Source organism: Schistocerca gregaria, chromosome 3 (genome assembly GCF_023897955.1).
Source record: "Schistocerca gregaria isolate iqSchGreg1 chromosome 3, iqSchGreg1.2, whole genome shotgun sequence".
Classification (NCBI taxonomy): Eukaryota; Metazoa; Arthropoda; class Insecta; order Orthoptera; family Acrididae; genus Schistocerca; species Schistocerca gregaria.
In genome coordinates, this window is record NC_064922.1 from 40,948,394 (window position 1) to 40,958,326 (window position 9,933).

Genomic DNA, 9,933 nt, shown 5'->3' on the forward strand with positions numbered 1-9,933 from the left:
ACACAATCATTACACTCCATCCAATACCTGACGTGAAATATTTCTGAGGGAAGCTACAGAAAACTCCACTCTCAGTTGCGTTTGTTTGTTGGTATGGTTACCACAAAGCCAGAATCATCGCATTTCATCTATTTCCCTATGTGAAGTATTTCTGAGGTAAGCTACAGAAAGCTCAAGCGCCATTTGCGTTTGTTTGTTGGTATGGTTATTACAAAGCCAGAATCATCGTATTTCTTTTTTTACCCTATATGATGTATTTGAGAAAAATGCTGCAGAAAGCTCCTCCCTCACTCGCATCAGTTTTTTGGAATGATTAGTACAGAGACACAATCATTACATTCATCATTACCTGATGTGAAGTATTTCTGAGGGAGGCTGCAGAAAGCTATTCCCTCACTTGCATCTGTTTGTTGTTCTGATCAGTACACAGACACAATTATTTCATTTCATCCATTACCTGATGTGAAGTATTTCTGAGGAAAGCTATAGAAATAACCTCCCTTAGTTGCGTTTGTTGGTTGGTATTATTACTACAAAGCCAGAATCATTGCATTCCATCTATTACCCCTTGTGATGTATTTCAGAGAGAGACTGCAGAAATCTCCTCCCTCACTTGCATCTGTTTGTTGGTACGATTAGTACTATAACAATACAGCCCGACCCGTGGGTTAACTGAAATGACTGATACCAACTGTTTTTTGATATGTAACTGTGTAGTTATTGGACAATACAGTGCCCTAGGGATTTGTATGTGTACCTATGTGTATTTATATATCAGTCTGTCGCATTTACTAGTAATATTCTGTATTCGTTGTGAAAAGACTTATTGTCGTCATTAACGGAATTACATAATAAATGCCAAATTAAATGATTCATCAGCAGGGTGAGCTAAGAAATGTAAAGTAACGGATAATAAGATACTGTAGAAGTATTGGTATAAGTGGTCAGAGCCACTAATTACGATCATTTGGAACAAGAAATGTATTAGTATAGAAAAAGCTTCATTATCTTGAGAAACAGCTTTTTAAGTGATTACCAAGCAATGTATTCGTACTTGTTATTCATTTTATATCCTATTTTGAAATTAATGTACTTTGTAAACACATTTTGATTAACTCTCCAATTGTTTGCATCACACAATGTTCAGATTTTTCGTATTTCAGGGCGTATTTGTAACTTCCTTGTATACAGTCTGATAGAAAGCAGAATTTGTGATGTCATTAAATGTTAGTATCTGAAACCGAACTGTAATTAATTAAATAACTCAAAATTCACAAAAGACATTATTGTAATTAGAACCATATCGATTTTTAATATTTAAACCTAGTGATGACACTACAAAAATTACGTCAATTAATATTGTTAATTTTTCCTTATTCGGATGTAATGTCTGTTCGCAAACATTTTATACATTTTAATTGTAACTTTGAAATTCTTCAGAATTAATAATGCAATATTTTGTGAGTGATTGTTAAAATTCTATATAAGCAGAGATGATACGAGGTCACAGTCAGTCAGTTGTTTGTGATGTTTTCGGCTGGAGAGTCTGTACAAGTGACGCCTGTAAATAAATAATGTGAAGTGTGAAGAATTCTCCGATTTCTTCATCTAAAAATGAACCCCCAAAAGTTAAGTTTATAAATATAAAGCTGCTCGACAACAAGTAGCTTTATAAGTGGTGGTGTGAGCTGGGATTTGATGATTGAAATCGGAACTGTTTTTAAAAAGTAATTGTTTCAGGTGACCGCAAGACGAATACTAAACATAAATTGTGAAGAAATTTTTGTGTTTATGGACGCACAGAACGAGTGGATGTTGCTGCATGAGAAGAGTTGGTGTGGAAAAGAAATACAAAGAAAATCATCACCTGCATGGGGAGATCGTAAATCATAACAACTGATCTGATGATAATGGACCAAATTCTCGGACTGCACCGCTGGAATTCAGATGAGTAACAGTTTTTTTTTAATTAATTTGTGTTTTTTTTTGTTTTTGTGAGGAAAAGATTTTACTATGGCTGATAAAAAGTGTGTAGGCGGTGAATCAATTGAAAACACTTCGGACCTAGGATCGAGTATCAGTGAACTAAGTGTAGATCGAGGTTTTGGTGGAGAGGGTTCCAGTGAAAATGTCGCCACAAGTACTCCAATTGCACAGGGAAGAGTAGGCGGAGACGATCTGTTAATGTTATTAATGCAACATATGAAAGAAGCGAAGAAACAGATGGGACAGATTAGGCAGGATACTAGTAAGATAAGGGAAATCCAGGATGGTTTGGCAGCACTAAAAATGACTGTCGAGACAGGGCAGGGTGAACTCAATACTCGTGTAGGAGCAGTGGAAGAACGGGTTGATGTATTAGAAACTAATTTCACACAAGAGTTGTCCAAAAATGAGGAAAGGTTCAAAAAACTAGATAAGCATGTAGAAGTAGAAAATTCAAAACTGAAAGTAGAGGTTGTTCAGACTAGGAGAATCTTAGAAGAAAAGCTTGAATCCAATAAAAAGAATTCAGAGTTAAAATTTGCAGAAATTTCCAATCAAATAAGTAATGTAGATCTAAAGTGTGATGAAAAAATAGATTTGTGTAAAAATAATGTTGTAGGTTTAAGTAAGAAAGTTGTAGAGTTACAAGAAGGTGTAGCCCAAAGAAATTTTGTTAGCAATTTTAATTGTGTATGGGGTGGCATACCTTTAAAATGCTTTCCAGGAGATGGGAAATTGCATCCAGTTGATTTTTTACAGCATTGTCAGGATAATTTTAGTAATGACATGACAGATAATGTAAAAATTAAATTTGTTAAACGATTTTTGGATGGAGAAGCAATCTCGTGGGCAAATCAGAATGTTAATTCTACCATGTCATATAATGAATTTGAAAGAAAGTTTTTAAATAAGTTCTGGTCAGATTCTGAGCAAGCTAGGATTAAAAGTGAGTTTTTGAATGGTCGAATGTATAGGGAAAGTGATGGTAGCTTGAAGTGTTTTTGTGAAAGTCAGTTGAGGAAATTAGTACACCTCGACAAACCTTTTGATGAACTAATACAAATAGATGCATTAAAAAGAAGACTACCAAAAAGAGTACAGTGGGAGTTGATTTATGGACCAGATGATTCTGTAGATCAGTTCTTGAGGTATGTAGATAAGTTGGATAGAGCTTTTGAGAGAAATGAGAGGTTAAACAATGGCAGATTTGGCAATCAACCAACTGGGGGGTGGAACCAAAGCAGGAATCAAGGCAGGAGTAATAATAGTGATAACAGATGGATCAACCATAGTAATGGGGATGGAAACAGAGGGCACAATAGCAGGGAGAGACCTTGGGAAAATAATAACAGACAATTTGATAATCACCAATCAGGACAAGGCAATTTAAACTGACAGATGCCTCATTGGGAGCCTGTCAGTTTGGGGCAAGAAATGTGTACCGAAATCAGGCTAAACACCACTGGTCTAGAGACACCGAAAATAATTACAGAAGACAGAATAATCGAAGATGTTGGAGTGGAAGTGACAGTACTAATGTAAGACGAGTGCATCAAATTGCAGTTTAACAGTAAACTCTGGAAATGTATGAATGAAAGTGTTGTAGATAGAAGTAATAGCATCTGTAAGAATGTTGAGGAAGTTCCGTTAGAGGAAGAAACTATTTCAAGTCTATATAATCAGTGTGGTAATGAAGTTTGCAAGGAAAATGTTGGTTCTGATAGTAATCTTGATGAGTTTGGATTAAGTAAATTAATGAAAGAAGAACCTATCCCTGTTAAGCACTTAAGTGATGATACCTGTACTAGTGTACATGTCAACAATTCTGATGGTCATAGTAAAGATGTTGTAGAAGTGTTCAGTGTTGGAAATGATAGCATATGTAGTAATATTGATAGTGAAAGTGTTGGAAGTAATGATGAATGTGAGGAAGAATTAGATGACATGGTGTATTTGGAGGTTAAAGAAGATTTAATTAGTAGTGAAGAAGATGATATCAGTAGTATTTGTGAAGAATATGAAGATCAGATTGTGCCAATGAAAACTGGGAAGGTATCATCAGATAAGGAACATGCAGAGAGCCATCATAATGTAGATGAGATGCTAGAAATGTTATGGGATACTTACAAGGATTATAGTGACAGTGACAGAATAAAAAGGGTCATCAAGATTATTTGTGAAGAATTGCATTCCAACTGGCAAGGTAGAACCAATCAACAGGCTTACAGTGGGATCAGTTCCGGGAAAAACAGACAGTGTGTTAAGGACAGACGTGACATCAAGCAATCATCTGATATAGCATTAAGTAAAATTCAGACAAGTAAGAGAAATTGTACAGGCAAAAATGGTACAAATTACTTGGACTTTAGAGATATTGAAGAAGATCTGTTGGATGAAAATGAGGACAGTAAGAAGGAAAAAGTTTTAGGTTGCCCGTATATACGTATAAAAGTTGCAAATTATGAAGGACTTTGCCTCTTAGACACGGGTAGTCCTGTCTGTGCTATTTCTGAAAAATTTAGAGACCAGATAAGACATAGTGATGACTTTGAAGAATATCCTGTTATTGGAATCAAAATTAAGGGAGCAACTGGTAGGCACAGCAAAGTTGTAAACAGGCAAGCCTTAATATCTTTCACTATTAATGATGTACAGTATAACCAAGGATGCTTTGTAGTACCTGATCTCAATGAGAATATTTTGTTTGGAATGAATTGGATACAAGGAGTAAATGCAGATTTTGACTGGAATAACAAAAAGTTAAAGCTCACCAAGCCAAAGGCAGATGGAACACATGTGACTGAACTAATTATCCAAAATTGCCTAGAGAATAATTTTCAGATTAGAAGAGTGATTTGTACAGATGAGAAGATCGACATTAACAAGGAAGACAATGAAGAAGACTGCAGTGAAGACAAGTATGCTGAATTAGTGGCCACCAAACTAAAAGAAGCTGGTAATTTAAATGAAGAACAGACAGATCAACTAGGCAGTTTGTTGTGGGAATACAAAGATGTGTTTAGTGAGAAACCTGGGAAAGTGAAGAACTATGAATGTAGACTTAAACTAAAACCTCACGAACCATTTTTCATCAAACCCTATGGAGTACCCATTTCAAAAAGAAAAGCTGTGGAAGAAGAACTACAAAAGATGGAAGAGTGGAGAGTAATTGAAAGATGTAATAGTGCATACAATAACCCGTTGGTGGTGGTTTCCAAACGTGATGGTGGAGTAAGACTTGTTCTCGATTCAAGACATTTAAACAAATACCTTGAGAGGGAAACTGATCACCCTGAAAATATAGATGAGTTATTACATAAGTTTGAACATATGAAGTACATGTCTAGCTTAGACTTAACAGCTGGTTTCCATCAGATACCATTAGAGATTCAGTCTAGAAAATATACTGCGTTTTTATATAGAGGAAGATGTTATTGCTATTGTGTTGTACCATTTGGCCTTAATGTATCAATTGCAGAATTTATTCGAGCATTGGATTTTGTTCTAGGAAAAGAACTGTTAAGAAAACTAATCCTTTATGTTGATGACATACTTGTAACAGGAAAAAGTTGGGAAGAACATATACATTTGTTGGGTGAAGTGTGTTACAAATTAAGACAGGGAGGCATGTCATTAAAACTAGAGAAGTGCAAATTCGGAGTTAAACAGCTCAAATTTTTAGGCCATACCATATCAGAAGAAGGAATCTTACCTGATGAAGAAAAACTTGAAGCCATTGCAAAATTTCCTGCACCCAAGACTAAGAAACAACTTAAATCATTCTATGGAATTTGTGGCTACTACCGGAAGTTTGTCAGCAATCAAGCTTTAAATGTACCGTGTTTGAACAACTTGTTGAAGAAGAACACCATTTGGGTATGGGACAAGGATTGTCAGGAAGCATTCGACAACATCAAGAAACAGATGTGCAACAGTAAAATGTTATACAGACCTGACCTTACAGAACCATTTTGTATCATGACCGACAGCAGTGACTATGGACTGGGAGCTCATTTGTTCCAAGAAAAGATTGTAGATGGTGTGACGGAGCACAGGTCAATAGCTTTTGCCAGTAGAACTTTACAGAAACATGAGAAGTCATACACTGTCACCGAAAAAGAATTGTTAGCAGTCTATTGGGCTTTCATCAAGTTCAAGAATTACCTATTAGGACATCAAGTGGTAGTATACACAGACCATAAGGCTTTGATCTACATACAAGAGTGTACTTTGCATCACAGCAGGATAACCAGGTGGGCACTATTCCTCCAGCAGTTCGACTATACAGTAAAATATATAAAAGGTGAAGAAAATCAAATCGCAGATGCTCTATCAAGGTTGCCAATGGGAGGAGAAGGTGAAAATAACAGTGATGAGTGTGAAAGGGAGTTTCGGATTATGTATCTAAAAGGGGTGAAAGATGAGAATGAAATCAGGAAAATTTGTAATGACATCCGTAGATATCAAAACCATGATTCCAACTGGAAGTTAGTTAAAAGTTATCTAGGTAAAAGAGGATATGAGAAAGTAGAGCAGTATTACAAAGTGCATAAGGGTATACTATTCAGAAGATACAGTGCAGACAGTGACACTTGGAGATTGTGTTGGCCAGAACAGTATATTGAAGTGTTGATAAAGTATGTACATGAAAGTTTCGGGCATTGTGGGACACTGAAATGTATCCAAAAGATTCAAGAAAATGTGTACTTCTACAACATTGCTAGGAGAGTGAGAAAGCAAATATCTACATGTGACAGGTGTCAGAGAGTAAAAGTTAGCAATCAAACTTGCAGAGGATATATGCAAAACATCTTGCCAAAGGAACAACTACAACTTGTAGCAGTTGACCTTTATGGATCATTGCCTAAGGCTAAAGGAGGATTTTGTTACATATTTGTCATGGTGGATCTTTTTTCAAAATTCATTAAACTATATCCATTGAAGAAAGCAACAAGTAAGAACATCATTTTGAAAATTAGAAGAGACTATTTCACAAAGGTGGGAAAACCAAAGAGCATGCTCTCTGACAATGGAGCACAATTTACTTCTAAAATTTGGAAAACATTTGTGGAGGATGAGAACATAAACCATATTCTGATCTCTGCGTATCACCCGTCCAGCAATCCGGCTGAACGTTACATGAGAGAAATAGGGAGATTATTTAGAACTTATTGCAACAAAAATCATGTGAGTTGGATAGAGTACGTAGACAGCTTTGAAGATATACTGAACAGCTTACAACATTCGTCTACTGGGTTCTGCCCATATGAAATACTGTATCATAAGAAACCGCCAAATCTGATCAACGAATTAATTGAATTCCCAGCATGTAAAGCTATGAGTCCACAGGAAAGAGAAGAAATAGTCAAGAAAGTAATGGAACAACAGGGGAAACTAAGAAAAAACAAACATGACAAGAAGTTGAAACCTACAAATTTTAAAATTGATGATCTGGTCCTGGTGAAAACACATGAAAAATCCAAAGCGATAAGCAATGAATTAAAGAAATTCTTTGACATCTATATTGGCCCATTCAAAATTCAGTCTATGCCACACCCAAATGCATATAGATTAGTGTACCCAAAGTCAGGAAGACTATTTGGTTTACGTAACATAACTGAACTGAAACCTTATAAACAAGTGTCAAATACCAAGAAAAAATAAGATAATGTAAAAGCCCTCAGGAGGATACATCCTGTATCAAGTGCGTGCCGAGCACTAGGTCTCCGAGCTATGTAGCATTCTATTTTCTTCTTTTCGTTTTCGGATGATACATCTTTTACTCATCTATAAACCTATAACGAAGTTATCTCTCACTGAAAATACTAGCCATTCTTTTAGTATAAGTTTTTTTGTATGTCATATGATTATTGAGTGACATTGTTTGAAAATAAGTAAATAAATTTAACTGTGTATAAAATTTGAATCCTCCCTTGACTAATGACTAATAATTCTTTAAGCATTTCAGGCAATAGTTATTACTATAATTCCTGATTAATATGTGGTGTAAAACTTTTCCAGATCCATATGTGTGTGTGTACTCTATGTTATGTAATATTGTAAATAAATTACTGTTAGCATTTTCATTACAGAATAGAATCCAAGGGGATATAAGATAATGGAGGTCATTGTGGTTATGGTCTGTAGAGTATGTATTTGATTTGTGGGTGGTTCTTTGAAGATTATAGGCTTGGTCATGATTTTGTTAGTTTGCCAATGAGATATACAAATGGACAATGTTAAGGATGTACACGTGTTACTAAATGGACAAGTTGTACTGTGAAAAATGAGTAAGTTTGTCATTACAAGGTGGTGTGCTAATGAACAATCAGTGAGTTTGTGTTTGATATGATAAAGAGCTAAAGGATATCTGGGACATTTAATATGCTGTATAGTGTATTATGCTGAAATATTAATCAAAAAGAAAGGATACATAAATAATTCATTTTTGTTCATTAACTTTAAGTTGTATATAGCTAAATCCTTACAGTTTAGAGATGCTTAATTTTGTGTGATTTTGTCTATAAATATACTAATAGTGTAGGATAGTATGTTAATGATTTTGATACATTTATACCTGATGTGACCTTAATTGTAACCTGCACGAGTACCTTGCGAAATGAGTTCATCCCTGTTCCTACCTAGAGAACTGTATCAAAGATCCTTACCTGACCTGAAAAAAAATTAAGAAACTGAAAAACTAATAGTGGACTGTGCTATTGCAGTGTAGAGACTGCCAGAAGCAGAGGGGCTGCAGACACAAGATGGACAGCGCATTGGGACGGATGATTGTGAGCTGCCAATTCATTAAGATATGCAACATGCACCAGTGACTGGAGTAACAGCTAAGAAAAAAAGAAATTCTATTTTGGAGGGTATTTAGCAGCCATTCATACAAGTTACACTTGTAAGAGTGGCTGGGGGGGTGTATAACAATACAGCCCGACCCGTGGGTTAACTGAAATGACTGATACCAACTGTTTTTTGATATGTAACTGTGTAGTTATTGGACAATACAGTGCCCTAGGGATTTGTATGTGTACCTATGTGTATTTATATATCAGTCTGTCGCATTTACTAGTAATATTCTGTATTCGTTGTGAAAAGACTTATTGTCGTCATTAACGGAATTACATAATAAATGCCAAATTAAATGATTCATCAGCAGGGTGAGCTAAGAAATGTAAAGTAACGGATAATAAGATACTGTAGAAGTATTGGTATAAGTGGTCAGAGCCACTAATTACGATCATTTGGAACAAGAAATGTATTAGTATAGAAAAAGCTTCATTATCTTAAGAAACAGCTTTTTAAGTGATTACCAAGCAATGTATTCGTACTTGTTATTCATTTTATATCCTATTTTGAAATTAATGTACTTTGTAAACACATTTTGATTAACTCTCCAATTGTTTGCATCACACAATGTTCAGATTTTTCGTATTTCAGGGCGTATTTGTAACTTCCTTGTATACAGTCTGATAGAAAGCAGAATTTGTGATGTCATTAAATGTTAGTATCTGAAACCGAACTGTAATTAATTAAATAACTCAAAATTCACAAAAGACATTATTGTAATTAGAACCATATCGATTTTTAATATTTAAACCTAGTGATGACACTACAAAAATTACATCAATTAATATTGTTAATTTTTCCTTATTCGGATGTAATGTCTGTTCGCAAACATTTTATACATTTTAATTGTAACTTTGAAATTCTTCAGAATTAATAATGCAATATTTTGTGAGTGATTGTTAAAATTCTATATAAGCAGAGATGATACGAGGTCACAGTCAGTCAGTTGTTTGTGATGTTTTCGGCTGGAGAGTCTGTACAAGTGACGCCTGTAAATAAATAATGTGAAGTGTGAAGAATTCTCCGATTTCTTCATCTAAAAATGAACCCCCAAAAGTTAAGTTTATAAATATAAAGCTGCTCGACGAA

General features: G+C 35.0%; 1 long non-coding RNA gene across 1 annotated transcript; it reads left to right on the plus strand.

The window, feature by feature from the left end:
• Positions 1-648: 648 nt before the first annotated feature.
• Positions 649-8,821, plus strand: LOC126355246 (uncharacterized). Its single transcript, XR_007565495.1, has 2 exons — positions 649-1,951; positions 8,712-8,821. It is a non-coding gene; the product is annotated as an uncharacterized LOC126355246 (long non-coding RNA).
• Positions 8,822-9,933: the final 1,112 nt, after the last annotated feature.